The 24249-nt window shown below is 52.0% G+C and overlaps 1 protein-coding gene across 1 annotated transcript in view; it reads right to left on the bottom strand.

The window, feature by feature from the left end:
- The window catches only part of LOC129045343 (disks large-associated protein 4-like), a 116481-nt gene that overhangs the window by 42879 nt on the left and 49353 nt on the right, over positions 1–24249 (bottom strand). The window contains exon 2 of the mRNA XM_064573548.1: positions 16807–17024. The gene's annotated coding sequence lies outside the window, so the exon portion shown is untranslated. The remainder of the gene's footprint in view (positions 1–16806; positions 17025–24249) is intronic.

The raw sequence follows: 24249 nt of genomic DNA, 5'->3' as shown, positions 1-24249 counted from the left end.
ATAATGAAGCTCAGCCTTTCCAATCCTCAGGCGATGCAAATGACAATGAGGCATTTTCTCTCAGCAGACTGGCAAAATTAAAAGCTTGGTGAATCAACACAGTGAGGTCCGAGGAAATGGGAACTCAGATGTATCACTAACTCAAGTGGCCTGCCTACCTCAGAGGGTGATTTGGCCATGTTTATTAAAATAGAAACGCCTGCTTCCAGAGAAACACTCACGCGCGTCCACAAGGAAGCTGACGGCAACACCGCTTGCGGCAAAGAATGAGAAACACTGGGCTGTCCGCCGGCAGGAGGATGGACAAAGTGTGGCGTCGACATGCCGCAGAATGCTGCTAAGCAGAAGAGATGGGTGAACTACAGCTGCACTTGGACTTGGATAGATGTCAAAAAGAGGATGAGGGGAAAAAAGCAAAATGCAAAGGTATTTTGTTTATCATGATATAATTTGTGTAAGAAAACCATGCAAAGGACACCCCTGAGCTTGGGTTTGTGAAAGTTCTATCTGGAATGCCTTTCAGTATTTTCTTCCCCTTCCTTCCTCTCCCCACCCTCCCTCCTCTCCTTCCTCCCCTCCTCAAACATGTTTGCTCTGTACTGATGGGTGCTGGATGGAAGGCCCCAAGTTGTATCCTTGTCGTGAGAAGCCCTCCACTACCACTGAGCCCCAGAATGACCCCTGACCTGGCTGCAGACAAGCCCTCTCCTCAGGCCCGGGTCACACTGTCTCTCAGGGTCTGTGACATGAGCACGATCCTGCCTCCTGCTGGCTGCAGAGGCTGAGGAGAGCTTCATAGGAGATTGTGGGGGAGGTGTCTCGTGTCTCGTAAAGTACATGTGGGAGGGCTGGGTACTATGGCTGACACCAGCCGCAGCAGAGGAGGTTGGCTGGTGGTGCTAGGCTCCCTGCATTCCTTTCTCCCTGTTCTCCTCTGTCATTCCTGCCATCTTTCCCTCTTTTCCTTCCTCACTTTGCTTTAGTGCCAGGCCTTGGAGCCAGGGGGAGGGGGAGGAGGGTGCAGCTAAATCTCTGGGACCAGGAGCTAAGGCTGGGCTGCGCTGGGCTGGGAAGTCAGATCTCTAGGGCCATAGGTGATCATAAGAGCGGGTAGCCACCTCCTCTGAAAAGCCAAACAGCTGCCCAGGGCAGAGCCACAATCACGTCCAGGGCCTCAGATGGTCACAACGGGGTCCTGGAGACAGGGTGGCTGAGGACGGCCTAATTGGGCATGACAACAGCCCTGTGAGGCATATTAAACTCAGAGCTGTTAGGGTGCCTGGTGGAGGAACAGCCAGAGCTGGCCCAGCCACTGACTCCCACAGGCACACTTGGCTCTGGGGCTTGAGTCTGCCAGCCCGAAGGAATGTCTGTCAGCTGGGGCTGCCAGGTGCTGCCCCAGCCTGGCTGCCAGTCCCACTGGGAAGTGACACTGGTGGCTCAGGGTGGCAGTTCTAGGCCCTTCTCTGCAAGTATCTTCTGAGACTTGCTGTGCCACCTTGGGGGGCTTCCCTCCCTTTTCTGGGTCTTATTTCTCACAACAGATCTGTTCGCCCTTTCACACACACTGTTTCTCTTCTGATCCTCAAAACCACCCTGTAGGGAAGTGATTACAGCACATTTTTGCCCTGCCAGAGATGGGGAAACAGGCCCAGAGAGGTTGAGTGACTTATCTGAAGCCACACAGCTCACAGATGGCAGATTCAGGACTTGAATTTTGGACCTCTTTGTACCTGGTCCCGGTTTGGGACACAATGCCAATTTTCATCTCCCTGGAGCCTAGGCCAGTGGTGACAGGAGGGTGGTGGTGCTGCTGTCTTGGGGGAGGAAATACACAGAAGAAAGCCAAACCCAGTCTGTGTCCTGCTGTATGCCCCCAGCAGGTCACATCCCTTCTCTGGGTTGGACCAGAAGACACCCAGGATCTTTTCTAGCCTTGATGTTCAAGTCTGTGGTTTCTAGTCCTCAAGGCTTCTTAACTCCATCACTTTCTAGCTAAGTAACCTTGGGAAGTCTTTCCTCTCTGCTTCAAATCTATAAAACGGAACCAGGCACTCTCCCCAGTGTGGCTGTTAGGATAGAGTGATCAGACTTGTCAAGTGCCCAGCATGGGGTGTGGCACATAGTCGATGCTCAGTAAATGGGCATTCCTGTCTTTTCTATATAATCCCTGAGCCTCAGGTCCCTTTTGGATCTGGCTCAAATCTCACACCTTCCAGAAAGCCTCACGGGGTTTGAAGAGCATATGTATTTAGTAATCTCCTCGTGCCTTCCTCTGTGTGTAAGACTAACATCACTTCATCCATGCATCAGTTTACAAAGCTTGGTCCCAACCATCAGCTTGTGAAATGCTACCAACAACCTTCCTATTACGACTAAAGAAACTGAGCTTAGAAAGAGAGCATCCTTAGGCCACTTAAATTCTCTATGCTTCTGTTTTCTCACATCTAAAATGGGGATACATATGAGTACTTCCCCCATAGACTGGTGTTTAGAAATAAATGGCGTAATACATAAAACGTTCTTAAAAGGGTACATGCCAGACAGTAACATGGGCCCAAATCTACCTCAGATGTTTCTGCTCCAATTTGTTCAATGCCAGGACCAAAGCTTCTGACCTCCTAGCTGGGTCCCCCAGAAACCAGAGTCCTGGAAATGATTAATGAGAATTATCTAAAAACACAACCATGGACAGCAGCCCCGGATCAGCACCATGGACAACACCTCTGCCATCAACCCCAGGGATCTGGCAGATGGGTCCTGTGTAACCCAAACAGCCCAGAGCCAAGGTCAGTGTCAAACCCCTGGCCCACGCTAGGGTGACACTGAAAGTCTCTCTTTTCCAGCTAGTTACATGCTCCGCTATTTGTAAGGCCCAAAATGGGCCACGTGCCTTTCTATTGCCAGATGCAGTGTTTTATTCCAGAGTCCTGTTTTCCTATTTCTCACCCAGTGATTGGGGTACCTATGGGAGGCCTTCTGTGGGTATTCAACTGGGAAAACTCACCTCCTCGGCCTAGAGAATCTCCCAAGCCTTCCTTTTTTTTTTACTCCTGGCCTCATTTCAGACACAAGCAGAGATGGCCACTGGGCAGAGTGTCATGGCCAAGAGTGGCAGCAAGGGTCAGGCTGGCTGCCACCTCATCTCAAGGGCTGGGCTCACTGCCCACTGAATAAAGAGGAAGAGCATTTATGATCCTTCAGTCTGTCCCACTTCATCAGTCATCCCTGGGGCCATCTTTTATTGGTTCCTTGCCCATTTGATGAGGACTGAATTCCTGCTCTGACCATCTCTATCTCTGACCTCACCGGCTACTGTAATGGTCTCACAGCAAACATCATGAACTGCCTTGGGCCTTCCTCAAGGACTCTCAGGGCTTCAGTTCAGCGGGGATCCCAGCAAAGCCAGCAATTCAGTCTGTCTGAGACAGCAGGAGGGAAAATGAGGCACAAAAGAGTATTAGTGTCCTCCTCTTATAAAAAGGAAGAAGACCACCTCCTTAGAGCTGTGATAAAATGAGATGGTGTGTCCAGCACCAAGCCTGGTACATAATAGGGCTTAGCTAATGTCTATTTTCCCTTCCCAACAAGGAAAATATAATAATGGAGATGATGACCACTACCAATACTGGATGCCTACTGTGTGCCAGGTAGTGGGTCAAAGTCTTCAGGGATAGGGAAGGCAAGGATTGTTATACCCATTTTGTTAACAAGGAAATCAAGGCTCAGAGGGGTCAAGAAGTTTGCCAAAGGTCACACAGTCAAGCAAGTTGACAAAACCAGATCTCTACCCTCAAATTCCAGGCTGCCTCCTCACCTCCAGCAGATCTCAGAAAACAACAGTTACCCCTACTTCTCACCTGGGGCACCCAGCACAGCCCATTTGCTGCCTGCCCCCATCCAATGCTGGAAGCTCCATGCCCAGCTGGTTGGCTATTGACAAAGCACCAGGCCCAGACACTGACGTGTGTGAGGATGGAAGCAGAGCCCAGACTCCTCACCCTCCGGGGTCCCCAGGAGATTTCAAGGAGTTCAGATGTAGACCTCACTCATCCTTGCAACAGTTGCCTCCTCTGCTAGCATGGCAAGCTTGCATCCACCCCAACTGCCTCTGTATCACGCCCACACACAGAGGTGTAGGGCTTATGAAGCACCCACCATCATCCTCAGCATCACTGATACTCCACACAGGACCCATCATACCTGTCATACAGGTGAGGACACAGGCCTAGGGAGGAGATAGGACTCACCCCAGGATACATAAACATATGTGATCTCAGGACTCCAGACTCCTTCCCCAGTGCTCCTGCCCCTAGACTGTGGGCTCAGTGGGGGCAGGAGCCACAACACTCTTGTTCATGGCAAGGTCTCCAGCACCTGCCCACAGGCCTGGTCTATAGAGTTTTCTTTCCCACTTCTGTGGGGAGGGGCAATGTGTCATCTACTTTCTCTATCCAGCCCAAAGAACTGTGTATAGAGTAGGCCCTTAACGAGTATTTCTTAAATTATTTCATTCATTCAATAACCATTTATTGAGCACTTAATGTATGCCATGCACTGTTCTATGTGGTCAGACCACAGCAGTAAAAAAAACACAAACAAATGGACATTCCAATCCTCTTATGACACTGATTGGAAGGGAGTGAACCTGCCTGTTCCATTCCTGTTTTCCCTACTCAGTGTGAGTGCCGAAAGAACAGGGACTGTCCCTGTCACATCCCCAGGACTGTATATACTGCCCAGAACACAACAGATGCTTGCCAAAAGAAGGAATGAATAAACGATCACAGGCAGAGCAATATAATAAAGGCAGCTACCATTTATTGAGAGGTGGCTCTCTTCTAGGTGCTAAATGTTTTATGCACATTAATCATGTCATAGAATCTTCCAATAGTCCCTGTGAGGTGGGCACTTTAAAGTGGATCCTGCTAGCTATCCTGCTTGTCATTCTTTTCTTTTGCCTGTTAACAGAAGCACCCTGTTAGAAAGATTTGCTTCACCAGCTTCCCTTGCAGCTATGGTGGCCACGTGGCCACATGTGGCAAATGAGATGCAGGCACAAGTCCACTGGGTGGGGCTTCCAGGATATCCGTTGTTTTCCTCATAAGGGCAGATTCAGAAAGCATGCAGTCTTTACTTCCTTGGCCCTGCCTGGAATTCAGATGCAACACGTGGAGGCAGAGCAGTCATTTCATGGCCATGAGAATGAAAGATACCTGCTAAGGGTGGCAGAGGCCTGAGCTCTTGACCATTCCCTTGAATTGCTGCCCTGGACTGCCTGCTTCTGGATCCCTGCTACAGGAGAAAAACCTGGGTGTTTATATCACGGTTACTTTTCCTCCTTCTATTATATGCAGCCAAATGAAATGCCAACTGATTCAGTATTATCACAACAGGCGAGGCTCAGAGAGATCACGTGATTTTCCCAAAGTCACACAGCCGTCAAACATCTAGAATTGGCCTCTGGGTCTAATGCAGGTAAGTGCATCAGTCTGCTCACTCTCCTACATGCTGGCATTGCCACCTGCCATCCCAGGCTGTGAGGAAGCCCCTCCCTGCACCCCACACTTGGCTCTCCAATAAGACTCTTCCTGACCACTCTGGGATCTGGTTCTAAGTTCCCCTGATGTCTCCTCCCTTACCTGACTCCACCCCTAGCTACACACAGGTCCAGATCCTCCCTTCAAAACGTACCTGTCTCAAGTTGCAGGATTCTGCTCAGATGCCCCACACCCGTGAAATGCGCTCTCCCTCATCCTTGTTCATCCACCTCTCTCTGGTCCAGAATTGCCTCGCTGACTGCCTCCAACAGCGTGCACAGCAGGCTCTTGGTCAATCTTTGCAGACAGGTCTCCTGGTTCTCATCTCTTCCCCACTTCGTGCACCCACCACCATTCCTTAAGCGCAGTTCTGATTGGACCCAGCATTCAAGGCCTCTAGGATCTGACTCCTGCCACCTTCCCAACATTTGCTCTTGCTGTTCCCTCTGCCCCCTGCCTTTACCCTGACTAGCATTTGCAGGGATCCTTCAGACCACAGAGAGGCCCTCTCTGGCCATCCTGCCTTGAGTAGGTACCTACAACCGCCATCCCCTGCCACCCCCCTCTCCCAGCCCCCGGGTCTACTTGAGCACAACCTAGAATCTTGTTAATTCACTGTTTGCATGTTTGTCATCTATACCCCTTCCCCCAGTAAGAACCAGACCTTCTTGAGGGCAGGAAACATGCCCATCTTTTCTATCAGTTTCCCCAGTGCCTGGCATGAGGCCCAGTACTCAGACTCAATCAGGAAGTGCTGAATGAAGCTTAAACTTGCTTCCCACGCCTTCCTGCCACCCACCTTCTACTCTAGCCAAATAGAACTACTTAAGGTTCTCCGAACCCTCCTACTGCACTTGATGCCCAGAGTCTCCCCCAACTCTGCCTCTAGCCAGGTCTTCCTCTCCCTCCCGTCCATCCAAACCAAGCTGTTCTGTGTCACATGGCCTCAGGAGTCAAGCAGATGGGCATTCCAGGTTCCAGGAGGGTGAATGAAACCTTGGGACTTAGAGAGCATTTGTGTGTGTGTGTTTCTGTGTGTACACGCTGGGAAGCCAGCCACCTATATATTACCCTGGATGTGGCACCCTCTATATGTCCTTATTCATCCGTTTCTGCCTCTGGTCAACTCCTATTTGAGCTAATTCTGAAATGCCCCGGTATTCCCTAAGTAGCTACAGTTGTAAGAAAGAAGAAAAGAAAAACACTAATATTTACTGAGCCCCTACGATGCGCCAGACATTGTTCCAAGGCAAATAATAACAATGATGATGACGACAGCCCTAGTATTTGCTGAGCACTTAGCATGTACCTGACATCATCCTAAGGGCTTTTAATCAGATAGACTCTATTACTATCCCCATTTTACAGATGAGGAAAAAAAGGCTCAGAGAGTTGGAGCCACCTGCCCAAGGTCACAGAGACAACAAGCAGTCCTGAGCACAGGTCTCTCTAATCTAAAGCCCGCTCCTCTGCCAGGCTGAGCTGGGCAATCCCCAGGTGTCTGGGAGTACGGGGAGGGGGCGCGGCTTCCTCCTGCAAACTCCTGCTGGCTGAATGCAAAGCCGGAAGCCACAACTTCCTGACCAGGGGCACTCCTGGGGTAAGACCAGGCTGGTAAGACGTACCCTCATCTGCAAGGCTCTAGAATAGTGCTCCAGCCCCCCGGAGGACCGGGCCCGAGGAGTTGTGGGCTGGACGGAAGTCCGTGAGCCTGGGCTCTGCTTCCGTGGTAAGGCTGAAGATTTTCCCAACAGCCAGGGCCAAATTTATCTGCCAATCCCCCGAAGAGCTGATTCCAGCGTCTGTCTGGAAATGTCAGCCCGTGTGGTTGGAGGAACACAGGGAGAGTTTTCCTCTAAATAGCAGGAAGCATATGGGAGGCGGATGGCACCCGCCGCCCCAACCTGCCAACTCTCACTCAAGCAGGAGCTAAAAGGGGCCCAGAGGGTCTGGAATTCCTACCACCTCCTGGGGTGGGGGAGGAGCTGGAGACAGAGAGAGTGGCAATGAGAAGGGCCCGGAGCAGGCCCTGAAGGGCAGGCAGGCAGGCACACCTGACTGACAGACAGCAACCTGAGGCCCTCAGATGGCAGTGACACACCCCAGAATTTAGCACAACACCCACAACAGTAATAGAAGCCACCACAGGGACAGGAGCACTTGCTATGCACCAAATCTGGGTTAAGCACTTTATTTGGATGATTTCACTTAAACTTTGCAACCAACTCGAAGATAGGGGCTGCTGTTTTCCCTGTATTACAGATAAGGAAACAGGATGACAGAAGGAAAAACACGAAATCAAAGACTCTTTGGGCTGGAAAGGACCTTCCAGATCCTTAGCCGAATCACAAATACTCTACAGACTTTTCCATCAAGTTGTAGTGCAGCTGCTATTTGAATATTCCCAGTGATGGGGAGCTCATTACCACCCAAGTTAGCCCATCTGCAGAGAGCTCTTTGTATCCAAAAGGGTTTCCTAGCCTAAGCTGGAATCTCCTGCCTTAGAGCTTTTCTTGTGAGTGCCAAACCCAGACTCTGCCTTCCCCGACAGACACAGAAAGGCAGGGGGCAAGGCCCCTCCTGGTCTCTGATTTCCCTCTGCAGGTGACATACCTGGTTCTTTGTTCACCCTCGACCCCTTGCCATGGTAATCAGAGCAGCCCCCAGCCACCAGCACTCACTGAGTGCTAGGCAACGTGCAGAGCCTGCCCTACACGTACCCTCCCTCCTCGGACCTTCCTCACAATTCCTGGGGTGGTATTTTCATCACCCCCATTTTACAGAGGAGCAAACTGAGGCTCCACGAGGGGAAGAGACTTGCTGGTCATTCAGTGGGGGCATGGGGACACTGGAGGCCTCACTGGGCTGTTGCTTTAACTGTCATGAAAGCTGAAGAGGTACCTGCTTGCCCCCGCGGGGACTCTCTCACTGACACTCACCCAGTCTTTGCCAGGATTCATCTCGACACTGGTCTACAGGGCCCCAAGCCCATGTCACCCCTCTCCCCTGCCATAGCACCCACTAAGTCCCCAAGCCCTGTGAAATCTCCCTGCCACATGCCTTTCTACACCATCCCTATGGTCCTGCCCTTCCCACTGTTCTCCCCAACTGTCATCAGCCCAATGGGAGGACCTTCCTAATACCTAGACCTGCCCTGCCTTTGGCTCCTTTTCAACCCAAGGGTCTGATGCAAACTTCCTGACTCAATAGTTGAGGCCTTCCAAACTCTGGCTCGGGTGACCTCTCCAGCCTCCACCTGCCCCGACACCCTGGGCCTAAGAGCTTAGCAGGAGACAGGTGAGATCTTTGCAGAGCCCACTTCCCCCAGCTGGCTCACCCTTCCCAGTTGCTTCTCCTGAAGAACCCCTATTCATCCCTCAAGACTCCGCTGAGAGGAGTAGAATCAATTTCTCTGCCCAGGAGATCCCCAATGGATGGGCACCTCCCTCTGATCTGCCGTGTTATCACCGGCCTTCATCGATGGAGACACCTCTCCCTGGCTGAGCTTCCCCGGGCGGGGGCTGCCCTAACGCATCTTCGTGGCCTGGTGTCTAGCCCGGCGCCTGGCACACGGTAGGCACTAATAAATGTGTGTGGAGTATGAGAGCGAAGGACTAAGTGTGGGCCGCGGGGCACGATGAAGTATTAGAGATGACCCATAAAACATACTGTGCACGTCACAGCTTTGATGTATCAGAAACAAAAAATGTTGCTGTCAGAATAGTCACCAACTTTGGATTAATGATGATTTTGCTGGTTGTCTCTGAATTTAGGAGGATATCAGGGGATGATCTGGGGTGGTTGGAGCTTCCAGAATAAAGCTGTCCGAGCCTCAGTAGATGACATGACCAGGGCTCAACTACAGACAGGATGGGAGGAGATGACAAGGAGGGCCATGGAGGGGGCTAGGGGTGTAAGAGAGTCCACATCCCAGGCCTGCCTCTAACTTGCTCTGTGTTGTTGTACAGATGGCTCGGCCTCTCTGACCCTCTTGGCCTCTTGTTTGTGAAACGCAAAGGGAATTTGGAGAATTGACTGAAGTAGATGTGTGTTCAAAGATCTAAACACTGTCTCTGCTGTCAGGTTGATAGGATTCTCTTCATTTGGGCTCCTAGCAGGGTATGCAGACCCCCGGAGCTTGCCGGTCTTGGAATCCTCTGGCCTGAAAATGCAGGCCCCTGCCAGCCCTCTGTCAGGTAATTTGACAGTGGCAGGACTGTGGATTGGATCCTGTGAAGGAGCTTTCTAACCAGAGGTAGAAGGAACAAGAGTGAGCTCCCCATCTCTGAGGGTATGCAAGCTGTGGCTGAACACCTCGGGACAGGAATTCTGACCCAGGGTGGGAAGGAATTTAGACCAGCAGATATGGACCTGACTCCTCCAAGGTTATGCTCTCAGTACCAGCCAGATTGAGCTTGCTGACATTTCTCTCCTCCCACAACATCCCACAACGTCTCCCCACTGCCTTCAGGGTCAAGTCCAAGCCCTTGCTGTGGCATTCGAGGCCCCTGTGTTCTGGGCCCACCACTGCTCCTCTGCTGGTGGTTCCCCCACCACATGCCTTGGGGCTTCTGACACATAGTTTCTTCTGCCAACAGTGTTTTTCCTGTACTCTTCTTGGCTCCTCAGCTTACTGTCACCTCCTGCAGAAGGCCTTCCTTGCTTCAAGCTGGCTTTTGTGTTCCCTCAGCCCCTGCATGCACACCCACCTTCCAGATAAATCATCCGTTGGCTCATCTCTCTCCCTCAAAGATGGCAAAACCCTCAAGGGCTTCCTCTCAGGGCCAGAGCAGGCTTTTGACACAGAGGGCCAATGTCTCCTGAGCTGAACTGGCACCTCACGGACTCCAATGTTCCGATTCCAAGAGAGTCTAGAGCAGCCCCCATGAGCTTCTGACTGTAAGACATGGGCACAGGATGGTTCAATAGTTGTATTACTTCTGATTCTGAAAGTCATGCACCTTGAGAAATTCAGATAAGTCTAGGAGGGGGAATTGGCTGTGTTTGGCCACCGTTTGGCCTTCTTGAGGCCAGTCTACATAGTCCTGGTGGTGTTGACTCACCTCTGCTGGGGGTGGGGTGGGGTGCACAGGCCCAGGCTGCCAATCAGAGCACTTGATTGGGGGTGGGGCACATCCACAAATTTGACCAATCAGTGCCAACACTAAGTCCTGGGACTTGGGTCTGAGCTCTCTAGGAAGTAGTCTTCCCTATTCTTCAGGACATGCATCTTACCACCTGTATGACAGAGCCCTATAAGAAGACAGGAACAACCCAGAGGAAGCAGAGCGAGAAATGGGGAGGAGAATCAAGTCCTGGGGAGCCCTTGAATCCTGCTGAGCCCCTGGATTCTGCAGAGCCTGACTTACCTCTGGACTCGACATTGCATTTCTGTTTAAATCATTTTGGGCTGGGTTTCCTGTCACTTGTATCTGAAAAGTACCTGAATGATGCAAGCACAAATAATGGTGGAGCTTGTTCATATCTCACTATCCAGAGGAACCTGCTATGAACAGTTTGATGGTTGTCATTCTGGGAGGGTTTCTCTGAGCAGGAGCATGCATGTATTTATACATATTTTTTCTAACAAAAATGAAATCATACAATATACACCATTCTGGAACCTATTTTTTCCTTAACAATGCACCACGGACTTGTTTCCATGTCAACAAGTATAGATCTACGGCATTGTCTCTACAGCCACAGAGAATGCCTGTCTGGCTGGACAGTAATTTATTTAACCATCTCTAGCTGATAGATAATTGGGTAGTTTCTCATTTATTACCATCATCAGGAGAGGTTCAGTAAACTTACTTGTAAAATGCCCATGTTTGCTCTTGCCGGATTATTTATGACTAAGATTCTCTGAGTCCAAGAGTTTGACTTCACAACTAGAAGTTCCTCTACCTGAGATTTAAGATTCTCTGAGTGTCTAGAAAGGTAGCAGCTGTCTTTCTGGGCAGATTTCGTGGCTATCAGAGAAAGCAAATCCAGGGCTGGGGGCCCCATAACAGCATCTATGGCAAGAATACCCATTGACAGATACGCGAGTTGGTGGGGAGGGAGCCAGGCCTTGGGGGTGGGAGGGTCCAGCCAGCGGTGTGCACCCAGCTAAGCTCCCCACTTCCCTGGGCCGCATCCCCCGGCTCAGGCTGACTCTCGGTGACCACGGGAAGAGACCAGCCTAGGGGACCGGTCAGCACTGAGAGCCCGTGCAGGATGTGATGAGCACGCCGCCTGTTACCTCTGGCAGTCACCATGGTAACAGCAGTCACCACCAGTGAGGCAAGCCTGGGAGTGCTCTAGTCCTCTACCTGTTGTAACTCACGAAAGCCCCACAGCCACCCTCCGATGCTCTTGTCTCTGTTTCACACAAGGGACAACCCAGCTTCAGAGAGCGAGAGAGTGACTTGTCCAAGGTCACACAGCCAAGAAACGGTAGAGCTGAGGTACGGCTCAGGTCTGCTGATTCCCCAGCCCAGGTCTCTTCCCCTCTTACTGTGGTAGGGCAGCAGGAGAGGAGAACTGCCTCAGGCAGGACTGTGGAAGCCCAAACCCCTGTTCCTCGCCACCAAGTCCTAACAGGAAGGACTCCAAATCTAGAAAAGTATAAAGAAGACAGCAAAGATCTCCCATGCCCCCACTGTGAACAGTTTTCAGAAACACATGTAGCTCTTACAAAAATAATATCAGGGCGCCTGGGTGGCTCAGTTGGTTAAGCGACTGCCTTCGGCTCAGGTCATGATCCTGGAGTCCCTGGATCAAGTCCCGTATCGGGCTCCCTGCTTGGCAGGGAGTCTGCTTCTCCCTCTCCCACTCCCTGTTTGTGTTCCCTCTCTCGCTGTGTCTTTCTCTGTCAAATAAATAAATAAAATATTTTTAAAAAAATGATATCATGCTGCCCATGCTGTTTTATAACCTCTTTTTTTTTTTCAACTCTACAACACACTCTGAAGTTCTTTCTGCAGTGGGGAATTTAGGGCCACATCCCCATTTCTAACAGTGACAGTGGGCACCACTAGATGACTTCAGTAAATGGATCTAACTAGTCTCTCGGTGATGGACAAATGGGTTGTTCCCAACTGTCCTCCTACCGTCAACAATGCTACTACGGTGAACACTCTCCAGCATGTTGGGGTCCCGGCCATACTTCAGGTGCCGGCTGAGAGGCCACATCCTTAGAGAGGCCATCTAGGACCGTTGCACGTCATTCAGGCCCCCTCTCCTGTTCATATTTACAACATCACCCTGTTAATTTCCTTCACTGCCCTGATGGAGTCGCTTCTTATGCACTTTACTTGTTTCGCGTACTCTCTGTCTCTCTCCAAGGCTGTGTGTGCTCTGTGAGGGCAGAGGTTAGCAGGGACTGGCACTCCGACAAATATCCTGGGAAGGCAGGAATGCCTCTGGGGCTGGTGCCCTGTCTGCAGAGCAGGCGCCCCTGCTTCAGGGTCTGGAGATGCCCTCTGCCAAGCCACGTCCCCAGTACCAGTTCAGGGACCCACAGATCTGCCTTAGAACTTGATGCCAGGCATGGGCTGCTTGGAGCTTCCGTGCCCAGTGCCTGACATGCTTGCCACATGCGTGGGACAAGGGCACTGGGGCGTGACAGAGCAGTTCCACTGCTCACTGGCTGTGTGGCCTTTCGCCAGTTATTTCCCCTCTCAAGGCCTTGGTCCCCTTATCTGTAAAATGGGGCCAATACCACTGATCTCACAGGGTGGTTCTGAAGATTAAGAAAGATAATGGATGTGCTTAGCATACAGTAGGTCCTCCGGAAATGGCAGTTTGGCCCCACATGCAGTTGGTTCAGAGTTTGGGTCTGACCCTGTTTCACCTAGGTGACCTCTTTTTATCTTGGATGATTCCTGCGTCTGCCCTGGCCTCCTTCCGTGGCCTGTCCCTAGGGATGTCCTATTCCTACCCTTCAAATGGCTAATGCTCTGCTCAGGGTCAGTCTCCCAGACACATCTGTTGCCTACGGCCACGGACACCTGCCTGCCTTCCAAGCCTTAAAAATGCAAGAGGCATTGACATGTGTCTGAGGAACAGGTGCAGGGACCCCCTGCCCTTTCAGGGGAACTTCTTGGTCCCCCATCCTCAAACATGGGGTAGTGATGTTTGAGTCAGCCTGTCAGGTTTCTTATCCCATCCCCCCCACCCTGCCTGACCGTTCTTTGACACCATAACAAGTAACTTTACCTCTCTAAGCCTTGATTTCCTCCTCTGTAAAATGGCCACAATAACAAAATCTGTAAGGATTCAGTAAGATAAGGTAAAACGCTCAGCAAAGAGCTTGGCATTTAGTAAGCGCGCAATAAATATTAACTATTGGGGCGCCTGGGTGGCTCAGTCGTTAGGCGTCTGCCTTCAGCTCAGGTCATGATCCCAGGGTCCTGGGATCGAGCCCCAGATTGGGCTCCCTGCTCCGTGGGAAGCCTGCTTCTCCCTCTCCCACTCCCCCTGCTTGTGTTCCTTCTCTCGCTTTGTCTCTCTCTGTCAAATAAATAAATAAAGTCTTAAAAAAAATAAAAATAAAAATAAATGCTATTATTGTTATAACTGCTTTTTAGCCTTTGGACTATGCAATATAATATATCGGGAAAAGTGCACAAAATAAAAAATGTTGGGGCATCTGGGTGGCTCAGTTGTTTAAGTGTCCAACTCTTGGTATCGGCTCAGGTCACGATCTCGGGATTGTGAGATCGAGCCCCACATCGGGCTCTGTGCTCAGCAGGGAGTCTACTTGAGATTCTCTCTCCCTCCCTCTTTGCCCCTCCCCCCACTCATGCTCTCTCTCTAAATAAAATAAATCTTAAAAAAATGTTGACTGCAATAAATTATCACAGAATAAAGCATTGTGTAGGATGCCTGGGTGGCTCGGTCGGTTAAGTATCTGCCTTCAGCTCAGGTCATGATCCCAGGGTCCTGGGATTGAGTCCCGCATCGGGCTCTTTGCTCATGGGGGAGCCTGCTTCTCCCTCTGCCCCTCCCCCCACTTGTATTCATGCTCTCTCTCTCTCTCTGTCAAATAAATAAATAAAAAATCTTTAAAAAAAAAATAATGACGCCTTGTGTAACCACCATCTGTGTCAATGAATAAACTATTGCCCCGTCCCAATCCTTCTAGCCTCTTTTCTCCACACAGGTGATCCTTTTCCAGGCTCTATGGTGCTGTTGCTATTATTGCTAATAATAAGTAAGTAAAAAAAAAAAATGTGTGGCCACCCTGTCCTGACCCAACCAGGCTCCCAGACCCCTGGCTGCCTCTGCCCTGGGTGTGGAGACTCCCCATCCAGTTTCCCGACTTTGGCTTCAACAAATCTTTAAATAACCAGCTTGTTAGCAAAATAGCAGCAAGTAACACCTCCCTCGCTGCCGCCCGAGCCTCCATCTTTCCTACAATGCTGACGGCTGCTCTCCCAACTTGTGCCAAGGAATCCCGCTCTCCGTCACTGGGCCACACACACCAGGGGCTGCCAGCCACACTGTTATTTCAGTGGCCACAGTCCTGTCCCTCGGGCCATGCCTGGCGGGGGGGGCGGGGAGGTAGGCGTGTGCACTGAATGGCAGTCATTTTCAGGAAGGACCAGAATGTCGGCGCCACGAGCCCTGGGCCCCAGGTCCATGTGCCTCAGTCTCCCCATGTCTCAACCTGCCACAGGGTCGTTGGTAGTCTAATTGAGTTCAGAAGAAAACAAAGCACTTAGTGCCAGGCCAGGCACATAGTAATTGCTCAAGAAATGCTTGCTGTGGTTCGGGTTGCTCCTGCTATGCATGTAGTCCCTGGGAGGACATGCAGAGCCTAGGGCACGACCAGGAGTGTCTGCAAATGATGACATCCCACAGATACTCACAGCTCTCAGACCCCGATACCCTTATCACTGCTTTTCTCACAATAGCATCTCAGCCAAATGCAATAGCCGCCTGTGGTCGCTAGGGCAGGCGGAGGCCAGACTGGGGGAGCGGGGTCGGGGGGCCGCTAATTAATAGGGGCATTTCCCAGTTATTAATGAGGCTGGCACCGCACGAATGTGCAGCTCCTTGTTCTCGAAGAAGCACTTCTACATACATTATGTACAGCGAACTTCATGGTTTTTTTATTATCCTATAACATTTGCATATTATACATATTTACGAGTCTTTTCCCTTCTCATAACCACCCCATCAGGGAGGCTGCGCAGCTGTTGGCAGATAAGAGAATTGAGACCAGAGGGCCTGCTGTCCTGCTGACCACAAGCTCTCTGGGATCAGCAGGGACCAGCAGCTGGCCCAAAGGCCAACGGGTTCCTGGGGCTTGCTGGGGTCCGGGGGGAGGAAGGCGAGAGTCACCTTCTCTCCTTTCCCTCTTCCTTCCTTCCACAGCTATTCACTGTGGACCCATTATATGCCAGGCACTGTGCCAGGGACCGGCTGTCCACTGGGGAATGAAGCAGTCATATCTCATATATCTTTGAGTCATATCACATATCTTTGAGGAGCTGAGACCAGATAAGGAGGCAGATCGTAAACCAACAGTTCCATGCTGAGTGGTGCTGGGTGACCCAGGGCAAACCCCTTGAGCTCCTGTGAGCCTCAGTTTCCTCATCTGTGCACAGCCTTGGGAGGCGGCAGGAGGGTGAGATGCAGGAACGTGGCAGGTATCAGGCCCTGTAGCCAGCACCGAGTGGGGGCATGCTGTTGCGAAGAATGATGGGACCAGGTGTGGGTGCGCTGTGGCATCCTCAGACAAGTGGTCAGAGATGATACAGGGTGCTGCACCTCATCCCATTTTGGGGTTAGGCAAAGCGGGAACTGGAGGAGTGTGGGGGGAACAGGTTGGAGGGGCAAGAACAAGGGGGCTCCCCAAGATTCAGGAACCCTGATGGCCTCACCTCAGCCCCTCTGTGGCTCCCAGCATGGCTCACTGCTCCCCTTGCCTTCCTGAGCCCATGTCACCCACTGCCCTAGCCCCTCAGGTGTGGCAGGAGCTGCCTCTGAGGCAGACAGAGCCAGACTTGCTATGCATCCTCAGGCCAATGGCTTCCCCTCCCATAAAACAGGCGCAATCACTGTGCCCACCTGCTGGGGTGTTGGGAGGACTGAATAAGACAAGAGTTAAACTATAAATTGAGCCCAGACATATAAAAGCTCTCACTGAGGTCCCTCCGCCAGCACGTGGGCGCCACTGGGTGGAAGGCTGGGCAACTCCCAACTGTGCAGGGTGTGGGCGGGCGGGTGAGCAGCCCAGATTCTGTGCGCCCAGGCTGCGGACGCAGTTACTTACCAACCAGGGAGCTACGTGCAGAGGGAAAATGGGAACCAGTCGGGAACCAGCAGGCGTCACCTCGGGAGCAGGCACTGGACCAAGGGCTGGCACACACATCCCTTCGGGCACGCAGTCAGAGGTGCTGGCAAGAAGCGGCAGCAGACGGGGGCCCTCCAGCACCAGGACAGACCCGGTTCTGGCCACCCAGCACCTGGCAGAGGGGGAGGCACCAGTGTCTGTAGAAATGGGGGAGAATGTCAGTGAGGAGGTGCCCAGGATAAACCCTCCACCCTGAGACCCCTGGACCGGCTGTAGGAGCACTGGGGAGGGAGACACTATGGAGCAATCATCATAGAAACCCAAGTGTTGTACAACGCTACATTTTCCCAAGCACTCTGGCATCCGGGCTCATGTGGGCCCGCACATTATTTTTCAGAGGCGTATTTACATGTCATGCATATTTACGATGCCTTTCCCACCACCCACAGAATCCCCACAGCAGCCAGGAAGCTGGGGTTCCAAAGGCTCCAATCCTCCCCACCACTGTCTTGCTTCTCTCTTCTTTTCCCTGGATGGGGGGGCGCTGCGGAGAGAGGAAAGGGGCTGGAGTCACACAGGCCTGAGTTCGAAGCCCAGTTCGAACTCACTGGGCGACCCTGGACAGGCAGCTGCCCCTGTCTGAGCCTCAGTTTCCCTGCTTGTCCCATGGGAATAAGAGCACCTCTTCTGAGGGGTGCTACAAGGACTGAGAAGGTCACTGTGGGGAGAACACCTGGCCTGGCGTATGTGCCTGAGAGAGACCCTCCAAAGACGCTTTGCCCCCGTCCCCTGCACTCAGAGCAGGAGGCCCTTCCCTGCATCACTGCGCACCACCTGCCACATAACACATCTTGTGCGAGCAGCAGAGGGAAGCCAGGTGTCCCTTTCCACCCACCTCTCCCGAAAAGGTGCCACTGCTCCTGCTTGGAACTTTAAATCAGCCAGAACCAGGCCCTCCTGGGAGAAGGAGGAGGCACCTCCACTCCACATCTCCCTCCCAGGAGCCTCTTGGATACCTTGGAAGCTCCTGCCCTCAGTCTCTCATTCTACAGGTGGAGAGACTGAGACACAGAGGAAACTGAGCTGACGTGGGGGGCAGAGAATGCAGGTGTGGGACTAGGATCCGAACCCAAGCTTTCCACCACAGCCCCGAGAGGCACAGTGCAGTAGGAACACAGAGAAAGGGCCAGCTGATGGTGAGGAAGGGTCACCTTCCTCTTCTGGTTATCCCAAGCACCTGGAAAGCCCTCTTAACCTCCCTGTATCTGCACCCACTCTATGCCAAGCCCATAACATGTGTTCCTCACCATAGCCCTACGGGGTTATCCCTGTTTTTCAAGGGGAGACAGTGAGGCTCAGAGAGCTTTAGCAATTACCCACAGGCACACACTGAAGACGATGAAGACTTGGATGCAACTCGGATGAAGACATCCAAGGCCAAGACCCAGCACTTAACCCCAATGCTGCCCTGTCTCCCCCTGTGGAAAAATCACCAACCAAGAAAAACAGGCATAACTGTCTGGACAAAAAATATTTAAGTAGCAGAAAAAGAAAATACCAAATTTTAAAGGAATTCTGAATCAGTGAACACAATTCTTAAAGATGCATACAAGATTTCAAGATACACCACGGGGTGTGAAAATGGCCAGTGCATGGAAATCCAGTGCTTGGGAGGATGCATTCTCGAACACATTGTCAGTTGTAGCCAAGATCAGCCAGAGCCAAAGCAGAGGGAGAAGTGGTGATAGCAGAGGAAGGTGTCCTATGCAGGGCAGGAGGGTAGGGGCCCTGATCTGGGGGATCCCCCCCACTTCCTTGCTGCAGGACCAGAACATGTCACCTCCCAGAGTCCCCACTTTACAACAGGTGGGAGAAGCACACAGGACAGCCTCTTAGGTCCCTGCAGCTCTGATGGTATTTAAGATTGGGACTTCCAACAGGGATGAACCTCGTGAACATTATGTTAAGTGAAAGGAGGCAGTCACAAAAGGCCACATGGGGTATGATTTCACTTATACAAAATGTCCGGAATAGGCAATTCTGTAGGGACAGAGAGTAAATTAGTAGTTGTCAGTGGGGGGGCTTGGGAGGGGGTGACGGCTAAGTGGTTCATGGTTTCTTTTTAGAATAATGAAAATGTTCTAAAATGGATTGTGGTGATGGCCGTACAACTCTGAATATGCTAAAAACTGTCAAATGGTACACTTTAATTGGGTGACTTGCACAGTATATAAATTCTATCTCAATAAACCTGTTAAAACAATCCAACACTAACAAATATTCTGCAACTTCCAAATGGGCAGCCATCCTCTGGGAGCATGCAGTCCCCTCAGCATTCTTCCACTATGGCCTGGAAACCAAGGAGTATTTTCCTAAGAAGCCCCCCACACCCCCGCAGACCCTCTATCCCAGAGGCCTTTGCACTTCACATTCAACCTCCTCCAGGAAGCTCTCCCTGACCTCCCAACTATGTCAGGTCCCTGGTTACTGGCTCCTAGGGCATCCTGGGTTTCTCCTTCTTGCCACTTATACTGACAGAAGAAAATCGCTTCCATGATCACTGGTTGACACTGCCTCCTCCATCAGACTGGGAGCTCTAAGAGGGCAGGGCCGTCATCATTGGTCATCACTGTCAACAGTGCAGTGCCTGGCATACAGTAGCTGCTCCAGAAATGTCTGCTGATTGAATGAGTGAATCAAAATTCTGGATCCTCTAATGGACACCTGGCTTCCGGTCCTGGCTCCACCACATTCTGGCTGAATGACCCTGGGCATGTCACACAACCTCCGAAAGTCTCCACGCCTCCTTCAGAAAGTAGCCAGGGATAACGGGCGAACGTATGATGGGATAAAGGGATAATGGACATGGAAAGTACTTTATGCAGTGTCTCCTCCCACAGCACCCCTATTTCAGTCGAAGGAACCCACTCCGGCCTGAGCCTCTCTTAACACCTCTCTCTCCCTCAGCCTCCACATCCAAGCCATCAGCAACTCCTACTGGATCCACCTTCACAGCGTATCAAGAAGCTGATGCACCCCCTGCATTGCTACCAGGCTGTGGACAGAGCCATCATCATCTCTTGCCTGGATCAGTCATGTCCTCTCGTCTCCTGCTTCTGCCCTTGCTCCTGACACAGAAGCAAGAGGAATCAGGTTGAAACACAAGTCAGACCCTGCCCCTCCTCTGCTCTAAGCCCTCCATGGCCTTACTTTACCTCAAGTAAAAGCTGCTGGCCCTACAGACGCGACAGGTGACCCCCTCCACCACCTCCAATTCTCCCCTTTCCTCTTTGCCCACTTCCCCTTGCTCCAGCCTCACTGGCCTCTATGCAGTTCCCCAAATACACCAGGCATATTCCTGCCTCAGAGCCTGCGCCCCTGCTCTTCCTGTGCCTGGAATGTTGGTCGCCCAGATGTCTGCGCGCCCTACCCTCTCACTTCCTTCAGGGCTTTGCTGAGACCTGACCTTGTCAACGAGAGGCGGTTCAGCAGAGCAGCTAAGACTCTTCACTGAAGAGCATGGGCTTGAGGTAAAATTCTAGGCTCTGCCAGTTACACCCCTGAGCGACCTTGGGCAAGTTTCTTAGCTTCTCCGTGACTCAGTTGCTCCTTTCCACAATGGACATAATTACAGCAGCTTCCTCATAGAGCTGCTGTGGGGCTTCCATGATTCAGTGAATGCGACCTCCTCGTGGGCGGCTATCATGACCCCCTGACCGCTCCCCGCACCGTGCCCTGCGCCCCACCCACCCTCTCTGCTGCCCTCCTTGCACACGTCACCATACAACAGCGGACGTGAATGAGGATTGGATCCCGCTGATCGCCTGCCCCCTCCCACTAAAATCCGGGCCCCACAAGGCAGAGAGTTTTGTAGATTCGGTTTATTGCCAGAACCCCAGTGCCTAGCCCAGCACCTGGTGTGGAGGTGCTCAGTGAAGACTTCACTCAACAAATATTTTCAAGGCTGAATAAATATTTATTGACTAAGTGTCACAAGCTCTGGGGTTCCCTGTCCTCAGACATTTCTGTCTCCAAGCCAGCCTGTCCCTCAGAGCTCCCAGGTCCGCCCAGCCAAATTCCTACCAGTGGCTCGGCCTGCTGCCTTGTGCATACCTCAGTGTACGTGTCCATGGGCCCTGTTTGTGACCTTCCCCAGAGACCTTGCTCTCTTCCAGCATTATCTAACTTGGTACCTGGAACCACCTCCCCCTCTTTGGTAGCCAAGAAGCCAAGAGGCTCTCATGCCCCTTCGTCCTTCTTCTCGTTTACCCCTTTGTATGCAAAACCCTAGACCATGTCCTATTTTTTGGAAACCTCCTATACGTCTCTCAAATCCCCTTCTCTTTATCCCAAATCACTGCCCATCCTGGCCACCATGATCTCTCGTTCAGCCTGCTGCCTGGCCTCCTCCTGCTGCCTGCTGCCTCCCTGGGTTCACCTTCTGTGCTATAGCCAGGAGGATCTCTTCAAAACACATGGGGAAACAAATGAAGCCTGGCTCTGCAGGCTTGAAAAGCCCAGATCCTCACTGACTCAAAACAACAAACTGACCAGGGCCTTTCAAGAGAATTCACCCCAGTGCACCTCACATAATGAAAGGCCTCCCCAACTTCGCCACCCCAGGCCCAGGTAAAATGGTATTTGTTGTACAAAAATTTAATTTACCAAATGGATTTGCACAGAACCCTTTAGCTCAATAAATATTTGTGGAGTGGAATTGAAATTAAAAAATAGTTTGGGCGCCTGGGTGGCTCAGGTGGTTAAGCGACTGCCTTCGGCTCAGGTCATGATCCTGGAGTCCCGGGATCGAGTCCCGCATCGGGCTCCCTGCTCAGCAGGGAGTCTGCTTCTCCCTCTGACCCTCCTCCCTCTCATGCTCTCTGTCTCTCATTCTCTCTCTCCCAAATAAATAAATAAAATCTTTTAAAAAAAATAGTTTAAAAAATAGCATTTATAGAGTCCCACAGGCACGGGGGGCTTCCCACACCCCCCATGTCTGGTGTTCTCCTCTCTGCAAACCAGGCAGGTGTTGTTTGACTCCAGTTTCCAGATGAGGTAAATGAGGCCCAGAGAAGGGAGGTCACTTGTCCGAAGTGACACAGTTCCCAGATTCCCCCGGAGTCCTCCCAGGCCCTGGAGGCTGTGCAGCTGGGGCAGCGAGGCTGGAGTGTCATTGGCCAGGGCAGAGGAAAGGCGTTGACCCTCTTGTTCTCTAGCTGCCGGCCACCGGCCTGAGCCCTCAGAGCCCACGGACCTTACTTGTCCATTCCCTGCTCCCTGCCTTTGCCTGTGTGGTTTCCCTGCTCAGGGTAACCACTCCCCAGGCTGGTCAAAACCAGCCTGCCACCCTTCACGGTCACTTCCAGCACTGAATCTCCTGCCTGTACCCGCTCCTCATTGGCTGCCTCCAAACACACCACCTGCAATGATTTATGGATGTTCTCACCATGGCAGGGCACACGTCCCTCCTGGCTCTTCTGCCCCCAGGGACCATCGTTCCGCTGCCTCCTCTGAGAACTCGTCCTCCGACCCTCAGTCCTGAGTCCACGCTGACCTCCCCAGTCTCTCTGTGTGGCCTGACCTTGCCCCTGAACCTGACCAAAGCTCACCTCCCCAGCTGCCTCCTGGACTTTCTCTCCATTGACCCCTCAGGCCCCCATGTCCAAAAAGGACCTCTTCCCCTCCTCCCCCCAAACCACTCCTCCCTGATAGTGCCAGGGTCTTCCCAAGCCTCCAAGCTAGAAACTTGGACATCACTCTGGACCCCTCCCTGCCCCTCAGCCCTCCCAAGCCTTGCTGATTCTGCCCCGAGATGTCTGTCAAACCACTGCTTCTCTCCAAGCCCACTGCTCTGTGCTGGGTTCGGGCCCCCTCCCCGCTCAGGGCATCTGAGTACAAGCCACTCATCCACGCACACAGCCGTCCATGCCACCCACTTTCCCAACCATCCATCATCTATCTACTTGCCCCTGACTCGCCATCCATCCACTCTAGCCATCGCTCCATTTACTCACTCACCCACCCTCCCATCCACCACCCATAATTTACTGAGCCTTCTAGTGCTCCAAGCTGGGTGCTGTGACTCAAGGATGACTTAGACCCAGCCCTTGGCCTCCAGATGCTCACACCAGAACTGGGTCTTGAGGGTGAATACGAACCTGTGGGGGGTGCAGGGAGGGTGGGGAGGGCATCTAGGTTGAGGGAGGAGCAAGGGCACAGGCACAGGAAGGAGACACCTAGGGTGTCTGAGACACTTAACCAGACAGGTGGGAGTAACAGAGCTAAAGGTGGAAGGGCCAACTGAGGCTGGCTCTGCAAGGGCCTTCCAGACCAGGTAAGGAGTTTGTACTTTATCCAAAGCATGGACTCGAGATACACAGCCCGGTCAGACCCCAGCCAGCTCTCTCACGTAGTAGCTGTGACCTTGAACAAATGACCGCAATGCTCCCCATCTGTAAAATGGGAATAATGATATACCTATTACAGAGGACTAAATGAGCTAATGCATACACATATTATGTCTCTTAGCAAAGTTTCTAGTATATAGAAGATGCTTAGCAAATATAGTCACTATTATTGCTCATATTTTACTCATTAATATCCTCCAGTCAGCTGGTAGACAATAGAGTGCTTTACAGAGAGAAAGTTCATGCTAATCTAGACTGCAAAGCCACCTCCTCAGCAGCGGGAGGATCTGGAATGAGCTTTATTGCCCCTGCCCAGGATTGCCCAGGCCCTGGCCAGCCCCAGCGTCACCAGCTCTAGCCCTGCCCTCCTCTGCGGACTGTCCCCAGCCAACCAGGCCCGTCCCTGCCCCAGACTGGCTCCTGAGCCCGGATGAATTCCAGCATGTCTTGCCCCAAGTTTTGAGGAGCATAGGTAGTTGAGCTCCAAGATCTAAGGGCCTGGGCGGGCTTCCCCACCGAGAGCTTTCTGACCCGTGCAACCTGTTCGCTCTCTCACACAGCTCTAGGGGACGGCTCCCGCTCCTCGTGGAGTGGTGAGAAGCCCTTTCCACAGCTCTCTCCTCTCACCTTCAGGGCCCTGCACTGGAGTACGTCCGCCCATTCTGCAGACAAGAATACTAAGCTTCTGAGAGGAGAGAGAAGTGCCTTTACTTCAGTCTGCACAAGTAACCACTGAGCAGGGTTCCAAACTCTGGCTGGTCTGTCTCCAGAGCCCCAGCTCTCTCCCTGAAATCTTGGAAGCACCACTATCCAAACCCCCAAATTAGCAAGGCCCAAGATAATGCTTGGACATGAATTTTCAAGGTACTGAGGGACTGTCTGCAAGGATGGAGATGTTCTCACGTACACTGTCCAATAGTAGGCACAAGCCCCACGTGGCTACTGAGGGCCCCAAATGTGACCAGTACAACTGAAAAATTGAATGTTTACTTTAATTTTAATATTAATTTTATTT

This window comes from Mirounga angustirostris, unplaced genomic scaffold (assembly GCF_029215605.1).
Source record: "Mirounga angustirostris isolate CCGP_5_RB_7025 unplaced genomic scaffold, mMirAng1.0.hap1 SCAF_10, whole genome shotgun sequence".
Taxonomy (NCBI): Eukaryota; Metazoa; Chordata; class Mammalia; order Carnivora; family Phocidae; genus Mirounga; species Mirounga angustirostris.
Note: the sequence above shows the minus strand (reverse complement) of the source record. Positions and strands in the feature narration are given on the sequence as shown.